This window comes from Lygodium microphyllum, chromosome 30 (assembly GCF_053477565.2).
Source record: "Lygodium microphyllum isolate KBCC chromosome 30, Lygodium_microphyllum_v1.1.10, whole genome shotgun sequence".
Taxonomy (NCBI): Eukaryota; Viridiplantae; Streptophyta; class Polypodiopsida; order Schizaeales; family Lygodiaceae; genus Lygodium; species Lygodium microphyllum.
This window is the reverse complement of record NC_141164.1, coordinates 103717685-103732373: the sequence shown is the minus strand read 5'-3', so window position 1 is coordinate 103732373 and position 14689 is coordinate 103717685.

The window sequence follows — 14689 nt, the reverse complement described above, 5'->3', positions numbered from 1 at the left end:
GAATGCTACCTTACAAGTGTCACCCCATACAAACGAACAGCTAAAGGACAATAGATTTGTAAGCGGCAACGTTCTTTCTGCTAAGGCGTTAATGAATCTACGGTAGTAACCAACCGAAGACAGAAAGCTATGAACTTCTTTCGGAGTGCGTGGTGGACCCATGGCAACTATAACTTTGACCTTCTCGGGGTCTGTCGCAATTCCTACCGAACTGACCACATGACCCAGCAATAGCCCATAAGGTACTCCAAAAGCACACTTCCGTGGGTTTAGGGCGATGCAAAATTGTCTACAGCGCTCAAAGCATTTTCTCAAAATGATCAACTGCCTTTCCCCCACGGTGGCGGCCCCTAAGTCATCAATAAACACCCTCAACTCTTCAGGGGATATGTCACCGAATGTCTTATCAGCTGTTCGTTGCCACGAACCAGGCGCATTGCATAAACCAAAGGCCATCACGTGGTAAGCAAAAGTGCCAAATACAGTGATAAAAGTTGTTTTCAACTTGTCCTCTTCTGCAATTGCCATTTGGTTATATCCTGCAAAGCAATCCATAAATGAATATATCTCCCTACCCGCTAATTGATCCAAAATCTGGTCAATAAATGGCAATGGGTAGTAGTCCTTAACTGTCTGCTTATTCAGCTCCCTAAAGTCTACACATAAACGGATCTGATTATTCTTCTTCTTTCTAATCACAACTGGCGAACACCATTCCGTGTGTTGCATAGGAAAAATCAAACCCGCTTTTCGAAGCTTCTGTAACTCTTCAAACAGCACGTCCCTCAATTCGAAAGGCATACGCCTTACTTTCTGCCGTACAGGACGACTGCCCTCTTTCAACGGAATTGTATGAACAGCAAGACTAGGAGGGATGCCTCTCAACTCATCATAACTCCAGGCAAAAATATCACGGAACTCCTGGATCAAGGCCACATAGTCCTCCCTTTCTGCTGTGCTGAGCATAGAGCCTAATTTGATTGGCCGCGAATCACCAAGCGTACCAAGGTCTAGCTCGATAACATCTGCATCTCTTATACGATCTTGGCCCTCTATCGGCTCGTTCAAAGTGATCTGATAGATGTCCTCCGTGGTGGATCCCTCTTTGGACTCATCACTCAATGATGTCTCACTAGCAGATAAATCTTCTAATGTCTCCAATTCTGTAGAAGATAGAGGAGCTCTCTCACTCTGCGGGGACTCAGGGTAAGCATCAACCACCACACGCTGGGCACCTCTGCCGAATATCAATCGACCGGCGGGTATATCTACTTGGCAGTCCGCTTGCAAGATCCAAGGTCGTCCAAGTAATACTTGATAACTTGGCCGCCCTGCAAAACGAATCACCCTAAAGTCCAACATGCATTCTACATTTGCAACTGTGACATGGACCTTAGTAATGCAGCCTTCCGGCTGTCTCAAACTGTCATCTGCCATTCTGAGAATTGTGGAGGTATCTTTCTGAATCGCAAGACCTAACCTTTCCATCAATTCAGAACTCATAATGTTAACAGATGATCCCGTGTCGACAATGGCATAATCTACTAATATCCCATCGACATAGGCTGCAACCCTTGGGCAATGCTTCTCAGCATGCTCAAACCAGTCATCACCAACTCGCGCAATACCCAAAGGTTCTACGATATACCCGGTACGTAGGATCTTTCTAAATTCCTTGCGTACTCCTGGGGAAAGCTTAATAAGCTATAAGAGGTTCACATCCGGCTTGACTTCGCAAAGAGAGCTCGCCAAATCGAATTCATGATAGTTCGATAGAGCTCGCTTTTCACGCCAAATCATCCGCTCTTTAGGTCGCTGAACTGGCTTTATTGCCTCTTTCTTAACTTTCACCTTCTTCTTTGGTGCTTCCTTATCGGCTTTACTCTCTACGGGCTTCAAAGGTCCCCCTTCTAGGGCAGGATCCAAAACTTGCGTTCCTTTGTCGCCTTGTTTAGGGTTTCCGTCGACAGGCTTATCCATGTCGGCTTCTCTACCCTTTTTACCTCTTGTAAGGACAGCTCGTAGATTAGAGGTTTCAGCATCATTAACGCGTACAACCTCAATCAAACTAACCCCACTACCACTTGGTAGCTCCTCCACTGTAGTCTTTGGTCGTTGAAGTATTTGTTTAGGCCCGTTTTCTGGCTGGGAATCATTTCCTTGGGCACGATGATTAACAGGCCCGGGTTGCCGACTACCTCGCTGGAGGGAACTAATCTTACTCCAGCAAGTAGCTGCTAGATGGCCAGATTTTCCACAAATATCGCACTTAACATTTGGGCAATTTCTTGGATAGTGCTGCCCGCCACACCATTTACAACTAAACCTCGACGGTGCACCCTCCTCCGGGTATCTACTTCCTATCAAATTTTGTTGTTTTTTAAGGAAGTTGACATCAACAGCTATTTGTCGATACTGCTCCGTAATAATGTCGATATAATGCTTCATCATGTCCTTAACCTCGCCAAGAACATTGGAAGAACTCGACTCATAGCCTTGGTCATTACCATGTCGCTCCATCGGCCTAACAATTCGATTAGGCACAGGTTGTTGAGTCACAGGCATGGTATTAGGATTGACCGCCTGGCCTCCACCATTTGGAGCCATTTGACTGCCCGTCGGCATCGACATGCTAGGGGGAGCTGGTAATAAAGGGACATTCTACATCATGTTCCCTCTCCCATTAGGATTAGCCATCGCTATCCCTTGGCCACTACTGCCATTGCCTATTGCCATATTGTTTCCCAATACTAAACCCATGTTCGAATTGCCTCTAGAAGCATAGGCTGCTTGTAGTCGGGATTCCACCTCTTGTGCTCGTGTAATGGCAGTGTCTATATCCCCCAAGGGGACACTACTCAACTACAATTGGATATTAAAGTCCAAACCATGTAGGAAATATTGCAATTGGGCAGCTGCGGGGATAGGAATAGAGGTGTCCAACTTACGGAAGACCTCTTTTATCTTCTTCGCATAAGCACGAATATCCTCGTGTGGATCTTGGCGGGTCACGTTGAGTACACGCAACCAGTATTGCCCACCCCTTTCAGGGGCAAACTCCCTTCGAAAAGCTCCATAAAATGCATCAATGTTCAATATGGTTTTGGCTTCTAAACCATGATACCATATAGCGGCTCTTCCTTTGAGAGTCATGTTGAAGAACATCATTAAATGTCCTTCCTCTTGAATGCGACAGTTAAACATCAGCTTTTGAAACTCCCTAATGTGGAGTTCCGCATCTTCCTCAACTAGCCCATTAAAAATGGGTAGCGGGTAACCTAGAGCCGGCAAATCCGTCGTTCCTGCTGGAATTGCAATAGGCTGCGCCATGACGAGGATTGGATTTGCACTAGGAATAGGGACCGGTGGGGTTACACCTCCCGTACTTGACGTGGACTGGCTTATAGAAGGAAGGGGAGCACTAGAGCTTCCACCTTCTCCTAACTTATTGCTCGTGGTACTAAGACCACTAGATCCACTCCCTCGTAAGGGTTCAGCACCGCTACGCTTAGGGGAATATCTCCTAAAAATTTTAGCACGTCGCCTAGCTCTTTCGTCTCTTTCTTGCTTTTGGATTTCTGCTAGACGATGCTTATCAATAAATAACGGATCAAGCTCAGTATCCTCTGGCATAAACTGCTAGTTGGTCCCTAAACAACCAGGATTCGGGAACCGCCACTTTTAAGCAGCTCCCGGCAGACGCACCACTGATGGACCTAAAAACGGGCCGGCACTGGCTCATGCACTAGACGGACCTCGTCACTATGCGCAAGACAACCCCTCGGCCTCGCGGCCAGGAGCGTCTATAAAAATCTCTGCCTTCCTAAACATTGCGTTTGTAATACGTTGTAGTCCAACTGATCCTAACCCAATATTGCTCCTCAGAGGGAGTCCCTTTCACATAACCAAAAGGCTCAAATCACACACACATGGGGTTCCTCCTACGGCTGAATGCCGTCAACCCTCTGCGACTCTCCTACACCTTGGGGATTGGCCCCTCGATGCGCCGCTCAACATTTAGACATTTCGCACAAACGTCGCTCAAGGTACCAAATAAACATATCCAGGAATGTACCATTGTCCTTACTTGACTTCCCCTTTATGATCCCACGACTAGCCTACAGCATAGGAACCTCACGCTCTTAATGGTGGGTCAAAGGCCTACTGAAAACAATTGCTATGCATATCCAGGATCTAACTCTGATACTTTTAATTTTCTCTAAATGATCATGCAAAGAGGTGGATGCCTAGTGCTCAAAATTTTTAAAAACCAGCAGCGTGCAAGTGCAAAACATCTCTTTCATGCTTCCCTTTCTAACCGCTTTGTGCTTCGCTGCAACACCTAGCACCGAAGTGATCTTCGTACTACTAGGTTTTAATTTTTATCATTATTATTCCATCCTAGATGCAATGCATATAAAATCAGCAAATTATTCCTCATGCTCAGCGGCATTTAACCATTTTCCACAACTCTTCCCTCCCCCGTTGATAGTGCATCATTGCATTCATTTCTTTTAGGGTTTCCTTGTCATTTTATGTGGAGAAAGGAAGGAAACACGCACTAAAACATATAAACAAGGCTGAACTGAAGCATAACTTCATGCCCCAGCCTTGCTATACATCAACAAACATAAATCCTATTTTTCTATATTTTTCGTAGCCCCAAATGTATTTTTCCCCTATTTTTCATGGTTTTTTTATCATTTTCCCGCCATTTTCTTCATTTTCTTGTATTTTTTAAATTACTGAAAATGAAGACCAGTTTGTGGGCTGTGGCCCTTAGTTCATTTGCAACAAAATTGAAAGATTAGTTGATGTGTATCGACGGTTTTCCCCATTTATATGCCCAAAACCCTTGTTTTTCCCCATTTTTCATGCGTTTTCGGGTTTCTTGACATTATTTCGAGCCATGAAATGCATGTTTTTCATAATTTCTGGTTATAAACAGTAAGAACTCAGAAGAATCAGCAGCATAATCAAATCTTAGTCCATATGAACGGCATTCCATCAATCAAAAGCATAAAACACTAAATTTTCTTTGTAATTTTTTTAGTTTACCGCTTAAACGCGTGTTTCGGGTTTTGTGTCCATGGCTGTAGATTTGGAAAACAGCAACACTTCATGTCCAGCAACATCACAAATCACCATTCTCAGCCCGTGTAGCAATCCGGTCCATGCCGGACAAGCCTCTATCATTCTTTCTTCATTGCTCCTTCCCACACATGAACTGCCTCTTAAAAGAGAGAGAGGGAGGAGAGAGAAAGACTGAAATCAGAATTCTCCAAAAAGGGCATCATTGCGCGAGCGAAGGGCGGCGATAGAGTCAGGATACAGAGGGGAATGAAGGGCAATGATGATTGGGGGGGGTTGTTTGCAGGCTGGAGATGAGATGATCAACATTGAGGGCGCATTTTTCGGACGTGATGGCGCCATCTCCTCCTCCTTTCTCTCACCACGATTTTGCATCTAACATTTCATGTGACTTTTAATCTTGGGCTCCCAAGAGTCACTTACTCATTTTGGCCAAATTTTGTCCACCTCTTCGCATCTTGACCGGTTTCTTGGCCATTTCCCCGTCCGGACTCGGAATCGAGCTCTGAAAAATCCTGGGCGTCCGGCTTCGCATCTCGCATTGGCCAGTAGCTTGTGTCAACCCGCACGACTGTCTGAAAAATTATGAAAAATCAACAAGTGTCGCTCGGGCGCCTTTAAGGCACTTTGGCGCTTAAAATCGTCTTAGATCGAGCCGCCGCCTTTGACGGTGAATATTTTTCCCTTGATATTCATAATTTTTAGCTCTTTTTAAGCACTTCCCGTCACCTAAATTCCGCTCTCAGCCTCCTACCTCTAGAGATCGAGTTTCGTACGATAAGATTTTCAATCAATCATTCTTTGGGTGATGGGGATGCCCTCTTAGAGCGCTTTACGACTATGGCACACCTTGATGAGATTAAATTGTAGAGCATGCTACATCAGAAGGTGACCAAGCATCAAATGAAGCAGCTTCATGACCTAAAAGCAAAGAAATACACTTTTAAGAAAGTACATCTAGTGTTGTACTATGATGCACGTAGAGAATTATTTCCAGGAAAGCTGGAGCCCAAATGGGATGGTCCTTATAGGATTGTCAGGATCGGGAAGAATAAATCCACAACATTATTGGTAGATCTTGAGGGTGTGGAGTTTAAGAATAAGGTTAATCTGCCTTGCATGTCTATGTGCGATTGATCAGACATCTGAAAGGAAACAACGATAGAGGTTGATGGGTCGACTGATCCCTTATTTGGAGCACCCATACTTAGAGCATCGATATCATCAGGGAAAGCTCATTTGGTGGAGTAAAGGCTATAAAGTGGTTGAGCAAGACAATGGGACATTCGTTTGGGAGATTAAGGTCTTCTTTCATCACTGTTTGCAGATTTTGACGAGTGTCCTTGTAGTCTTTAATAATGAAGGTGGGATGGAGCCGTTAGTTCATCCCCTCAATATGTTGAATTTTGACTATCATAATTACGAATAGGGGAGTTCTAGATGGCTAGCTGTGTAAACCCATTGTGGACGTACACATTATATTTTGATGGGGCGTCTAGGGGCCCCAATAAAAAAGGGAGTGTTGGAGTAGTTATCCGAGATCCCCGATATAGAGTTACAATGAAATTAGATGCTTATCTCAAGGTAGGATTCACTAATAACATGACATAGTATAAAGCCTCGATTATGGGACTGAATATTGCCAAGAAAGGTGGTATTCGGCAGTTGTTAGTAAAAGGGGATTCCCAGCTGATCTTAAATCAACTCAATGAGACTTATACAGTCCGGAATCCTGTCCTTCGTATGTATCATCAAACTGCTATAACCCTACTTGATGAATTTGAGAACATATCTCTTCAGCTAATTCCACGTTCTTGGAATCAGTTTGCAGATTCACTAGCCAATTTTGCTTATGAAGAGGACCTCTTCTTCAACTGTGGTCCTAGTCTAGATGTTGCTCTTGATAATGAGACAGGACCTGGTCATTTGTGGGGAATGTTATCAGACCACGCATTATATGGCATGCAATGAATATCATATTGGGGAATATGGGAATTTCCCATAAGTTTGGGACACATGGTCAAATATTTGGATTTGTCATAACTTGAACACTATAACTCCAAATCGAGCGCTCTATAGCTCAATAGATTCCACTTTTCAAGTGCTTTCCAATGATTGTCACCTCATATGGTTTTGAGAAACTTATGGGCATGTTATTCGTGTGCCACCTTTTTAGTATTCAAAAAATGGAAATTGGGAGATTCCCAAGCTCACTAATATTGTGTTGATGGTTGATATGGGTAATGTGAAGAGTAGTTGAGACCCATCTACCACTATTATCCTGGACCCATAGGTTGGTCAAATGACATGTTATGTGTATTCCTCTTGTTGTATATGCAGGAGGTATGGGTCACAACTTGATGCATTTAGTTTAGGGCTAAGAGCCCTATTTTTTTCCTTGGAATAGAGCGTATTTTTGTATATCTGCCTTCTTCCAAGGAGGGATCTATATGAGCTGGTTTGATTGATTTCTTTAGGCCAAGAGGGCCAATTATTTTAAGGGTTTAATGTTTGATTTCTTTAGGCCAAGAGGGCCAGTTAGTTTGTAGTACAAATGTGCTATTCCTTTAGGCCAAGAGGGCCCTATGTGTGTTTGGTGCAGGTATGTTTAATGGTTTGTTGTTTTAGTGATTGCATCATACAGGTTGATGAAGTCGCTGGAGGGATCCTTTGCTGCAAAGGAGCTTCTTGTAGCAATTCCAGGTGGTTTCATCCCCTTTCCGAGTTTTTTTTACCTTAAGCAAATAACGATACATATCTGAGGGTGCTTTCTTCTTATTTGATTGGGGATCGTCAATCAAGGCATGAAGTCCCAGGTTTAGGTTGGTATATCTATGGGAGGTTTGAGTAGTCATTGCCTCCTACAAAGGCATTATCAGGCACTGAAGGATCTATTTTCGATGGGAGTTCTAGTGACCCTATTCTGCTGACTTGCTAGGTAGCTAATCTAGGAGGCCTTGTTAGTGTGAGGCAATCAAAAAATCCTACTAAAAAAACCCAAAAGGAGAAACCCTAAATATCTGAAAGAAAATATATGAATATACAGAGGTATGTAAAAAGGGGTTCTAACCCCCTAAAACAATACAATAGAAAATAAAGAAAAAATTTTGAGGATTTGTTCATTGCCTTGTGAAGGCCTGGTAGGTTCCTTGGGACGAGACAAGACCCGGTGCCGATGCCTTGTCTTCCTAGGGGTGGCAACTAGCTGAAAAGCAAAGGAATAAGAATAAGAGAAGGTTGGAGCAAAAATAAAAGTGAGTGTTGAAAAATGATTAAGTGTCGCCTTGCAAGGGCTTGGTAGGTTCTTGGGTACTAAGATAGGACCTGATGTCGATGCCTTGTTCTCATTGGATCACTATGCTCAGCTCCCTCCTTTTTACATGCCCGAGTATGGAAAATAAAGGCCTAAAAGGACAATGTGCTAAAAGCAAATATTTCTTGATCAGGTTATAGGAGTCCTCGCCTCATAGAAGCTCCTAGTTGAGTTGTCCTCAGTTAGAAAAGTAGTTCAGACCACCACTTAGGATTACCTCTTTGATAGTTCTTTTTAGCTTGACCATGTTGGAGCAACACGTTATTGACTAGCTCTAGCCTCTTATCAGTTTGTGCTAGGCCTACTCCTTCTGGATTTCATACCTTGGTTTATCAAGGGGTAGGGTGAGAGCTGTGATGTGTTTTGTTGTGTATCTATTTTGTATTAGCTTGATGCTCTTTGTGGTTGTGTTTATGTGCAGATTCGTTCGTGGGATTCGACGGGCTGAGCCGCTCTATCCAGTGGTCACTAATGAGAGCTGGATTTTAGGACTTGATTTGGACCCGTTCTTGAAGTGTTGAAGCTTGTTTTGAAGCTGGAAAGTGCCTGAGAGGCATTAAAGAGCCAATTTTTATGAAAACTCAAATGGTGGCGAATGGCCGAGCTAGAGTTTTCCTAGATGCATTTCGACACCAAGAATCCAACACAAGTCTCGATTCATCAATCGGAGGTCGTTTGACCCTCCATTTAATCCCCGCAAGGTTCAGTGTCATAAAGTAGCTACCGGATCGAGAATCTGTAAAGTGCGTGGAGAGGCCAGCTTGATGGGATTCGACGTCATGAAGTCATATGTCCAATCGGATTGCAAATCAGAGTTCGTTTGGGCCTTCAAAATTGAAAATTCCACTTACGAGACAGTGTGAACACAAAAAGATGAACTAGTTATTTTAATGTTTTAAACCTTAGGCTTAATAAAAGCCTTGAAACTAATGCAAAAACTATCAAACAGAGAAAAGAGTCAATGCACCTCCTCATTTTTTCTCGATGCCTCTCTGGTTCAAACCCGTTTGGAGAGAGAGAGAGAGGGAGATTCTCAATCAAGGCAGGGAGAGGAATAGGATGGCTACAAGCTTGCCCGTTTTAATGGAGGATTTAAACATCTCATTTTTTAGTCTTTCTCTCTCCTCCCTCTCTCTCCCCTTAAGAGGTGACCGGTTGAAGGATGCTTGTCCGGCATGGTACCGGATCACTCCCGGATCAATGGAGGGCTAGAGTTGGCTGTTCAGAGGTGGGCTTAGCCTTGAATGAGGGTTAATCTATAGTCTCGCATCAGATTTAAAACCCCAAAGAAGAAAAAAACTGGTAATTCTATTTTACAAAGAAAAATTACTTGTTTTTTATATTTGATTGAGCCAATGTTGTTCTTATGGAGTGAAAATTGGTAGACATGATGTTTACTATTTGTTCTATGCTTGCATGATGAAAAATTTAGAAAACATAAAGTCAAAATGCTGGAAATAATTTTTAGAAACCCGTAAAATCTCAGGGGAATCACTCATGAATATATGTATATATAACATGAGTTCAAAATAAGGGGTTTTTAAAAAACCATTTTTATACAATTTTTTACATATAGAAGGGTGTCATATAAAGGGGTTACTTACAGATTGAATAGAAAAGGGTTGTGTTTTATTGAAGAAAAACTCACATATTAGGATATTTATAAATAGGCCATGAATGCACGTTATATAGAGAATATATATATAGTAAAGTCCCCGAGCATAAAACATAGTTTTTATGAGAAAAATGGGGTTTTTGGTATTTTCGGGTGGATAAACCAATACACATGGGATAAAATGCTAATAAAATCTATATTTTTGTTTTTCTAAGAATCAAGAGCCACAGCTCTAAAAATATATCAAATTTTTACTGGAAAATAGAGAAAAATATGGAAAAATAAGAGGAAAATTTGAAATATACCTTAGAAAAATACGAAAAAAATATAATTAGTTGTGGATGTATGGTGGGGCAAAGCATGAGGTTTGGCCTCAATTTTCCCTATTTTTTTTGCCACAGTGTGTGATTTGTTGCTTTTTATACACTAAACCATGACAAAACAACCTCTATACACCTAGCAATTGTTTGAATTATAGTTGACCCATGCTTGAGAGGGTGAGATTCCCCTTGCCGTAGATTAGCCTTCGTTTCTTGGGGGAGATTATTAGTGAGAAAACATGGTATCTCCTGGATCTCACTAAGAAAAGAGAGGAGTCTTGTGCAAATGTGTTTATATGTAAAAGTAGTGCATCGAGGGGCCAATCCCCAAGATGTAGAAGAGGTGCAATGGGGTCACATCAATCAATCGATGGGGTTCCTCCTATGTCTGTGATACATGGCACTTATTACCAATATGTGTGGGATACCCCCTCTTGAGGGATTTTAGGGAAGGTGTCATTGGACTCTTATCCCTCTACAAATGCAATATCAGATGTATCTAGTATGCATTTAGTTATTACAGACGCTCTTGGCCTACGAGGCCGGGTGGTGGTGGAGGCATCTATTGTATACATGAGGTCCGGCTAGTGCCATAGCCAGTGCCAGCCCATTTTTGGTGGTCCCATCACCATGTCTCATTTATAGCCAAGGATGCATACTTCTTATCCATGGCAGCACACCAGTTATCATCTGTAAGTGCATCATCAAACTTTGTAGGTTATTTATAACCTGTCACACTAGCCATATATGCATAATGGTGGGCTGAATAACCAATGTATGTAAACCTGTGAAGTGGTTTTCTGACTCTCTTAGATCTCTATAACTGTGGCTCTCTCTTGCCTCTCATGAGGCGGTACATAACGAATCTGCCTTTCTCCAAGCGTCATAATAGACAGAATGCCCAACTCACTATCCAAACTGTCGCTGTTAGATGACTCACAACTTGATGTAAGTGGACCTGTCACATCCTCAATCATCTTTTCTTTTCCCTTATCCAATCTTCCCCTCACTGACATATCCGTGTTAGTGGACATAGAAGTACGACTCAGCAAGTGTCCTGACCAAGGACTTACTATAGGTGACCCATCACCTATAGGACCACTCATAGATGTACTCATTGTAGGTGTATTTTCATCATTATTAGTGTTGTGGCTGATCCATCAGTAGCCACTACAATAGGATTACCATAGCATGATACCAACTCGTCAAAAACATCTCTGCTAATCAATGTCTCATGTGTAGACGATACATAACACTTGTAAGCTTTCCGATCTTGTGCATAACCAAGGAACACACTCTTGACAGGTTTGGGATCCAATTTCTTCTTCTTTTCATCAGGAACACGCACATATACAATGTTGTCAAATACCTTCAAGTGTGAAATGTCAGGCTTGTGACCATACAACCTCTCATATGGAGTTACATCATGAATCCCTACTATAGGGGTTTTATTCAACACATAGATAGCAGTCACTACTGCTTCAGCCCAATAACCATTTGGCAAACTCTTCTCATTCAGCATAGCTCTTGCCAATTCCATAAATACCCTATTTTTCCTTTCTGCTACACCAATTTGCTGCGGTGTATAGCTCCAAGTTAACTGTCTTCTAATCCCATGTTTAGCAAGGTACCTGTCAAAGTAATTAGAGACATATTCTCCACCTCCATCTAATATAAGACATGAAATTTTACAGCTCAACTCATTTTCACCATGCTTCTTGAAGTCCTTGAATGCATCAAACACATCATCCTTATGTTTTAGTATGTAAAGCCAAGTATACCTGTTGAAATCATCATTGAAGGATACATAGTAATGAGCACCACCATATGAAGCATTATGAGATAGACCCCATTCATGTGAATGTACTAGCTGCAAGGGTTGTGAGCTATTTTGTGCATGTCTCATAAATGGAAACCATGCTTGCTTTCCAAACTGACATGCATCACATACATGTCCAAAGTCATGATACTTGAACTTAGGCAGTCCAAGCACAATCTCCTTCTGCTTCATAGATTTCAACTTTTGTACATTCACATGGCCAATCCGCTTATGCCATATCTCAACATCCCATATAGCACCATCATCATGTACAAACATGGCTACTTTCAATTCTAGAATTGATACATCAAGAGCAAACATTCTACCATCTCTTTGGCCTCTAGCAATTAATTTATAGCCATTACCATATTCTTTAACAAAGCATCCATCTCTACTAAATCTCACCTGTAGATTCTGTTATGCCATCTCTCCAACTGACAAAAGATTCTTAGTTATTGTAGGTACATGTAGTACATCATTCAGGCTCTTTTTCTTGCCATCATGCATCAACAACGGAACAATTCTTGTGTGCTGAATGTCATGTTAGGTGTCATCCCCAGTACACACATAATCATGTGAACCTGTGACGATCTCATCAAACTATTCTCCATGGGGTGTCATATGATTTGAAGCCCCTCAATCAATGTACCATCTCTCATCTCTATTATGCCTAGATGCATTCTTAGACACATGCTGCATGGCAAACAATCTGTCAACTTGCTCATCATGAGCACCACTAGAAGATGCATAGTGCCCATGTTGTTTGTCCTTTTTCTTCGTATCTCCTACTTCTTGTAACAATCCTTTGCAATGTGTCCATATCTATCACAATAGTGACAGTCCTTATCTCTGTTTAACTGATCATTTGACTACCATAAACCAGATCCACCATCTCTATCATGGGGTAATCTCCCCTTGCCTCTAAAGCTGCTAAATCCATGCTAGCCCTATGTATTTGTGCCATGCTAGGCATTCTGCTGATGCTGTTCATAAGCATTTCGAGTGTCTCCTTGACCTCAAAAAGAGCCACGGCCTCTACCACGCTAGCAAGAGTAAAGAACGGTGCCTCTGCTTTGACACATACTAGAACATGTATTTAGCCCAAGATTAACTTCCTCATGCAACAGCAAAGCAATCAGCTCATCCCAATTAGGGGATTCAACTCTCACAGAAATAGACGTATCAAATGCTTTATACTCTTTGCCAAGTCCATTCAATGTCACTGCAATCATATCATCCTCAGACACTGAAGATCTAATGGTTGCAAGCTGATCCGCTATGTTCTTGATCTCTGTAGTGTAGGCCTAAATGCTTCTGTCATTCCTAGACATGTTATTGAACTGTTGCTTCAACTGAATCTTTCTTGCATGTGTTGCATTTCCATAATTCTTCATGAGTATGTCCCATGCATTCTTTGGAGAACTGCATCCAATAATCTGTATAACCATAGCATCTGATATACATAAGGAAAACCAACGTAACACCTTGCATGCTCTCTCAGCCCATATCTTATGAGCCCTTTTCTGATCATTTGTCGGATTTCTTTCATGCATTTCAGGTTCAGCCCCATCACCTGTACATAAGTCCCAATAACCTCTACCAACCAAAAAATTCTTCATATGGAACTTACATAAAGCAAAAATTTTGTTGTCCAACTTTTCTCCCACAATTTGAGTGATATTGTCAATGCCTTGAGCATTTTCCATAGTTGCAGCTTAGGTATTCAGTGATGTATACAACCTATAAGTATCTAACTCCTTTTCCTACAGTTGAGGACCAATTTTCTACTATTCAGGACAGTTTTCTACAATTCAGGACAGTTTTCTTGACAACCTGCTTGCTATAAACTATATTCCAAAAATGACAAAACACTATCAACTGAGCATAAACCAAACTGCTCAAATTGTCACAGTACAACCTGACTTTGTTATCCAAGTGTACTCCCAAGTCATTCAACAATTTCTGTAACCACATAGCTTCACAGGCCGCTAAGGCTGCACCACGATACTCCGCTTCCGTACTGGATAGTGCAACTATAGGCTGTTTCTTACTATGCCAACTGATCACGCTACTACCCAATCCAAATGCATAACCACTGGTTGACCTCCTATCATACGTGCAACCAACCTAGTCAGCATCAGTATACCCCATCAAGTCAAGGGGTTTCCCATATGCATAAAACATCCCATGATCTGTGGTACTCTTTACATATCTCAGAATTCTCTTGACTACATCCAAGTGTGGTTTGTGAGGCTTCTGCATGAACTGACTAATCAGCCCCACAACATAACTCAAGTTAGGTCTAGTGATCGTGAGATAGATCAAGCTGCCTACCATCTGTCTGTACATGGCAACATTCTCAATCTCTGTCCCAACATCAATCTGCTGCTTGACATTCTACTCTAAAGGCGTATCCATAGGCTTGCAATCAGCCATACTATATTTCTGTAACATGTCATGAGCATACTGCTTCTGTTGCAGCCATATGCCTTGAGGTGTTGAGACAACCTCAATCCCCAAAAAATATTTCA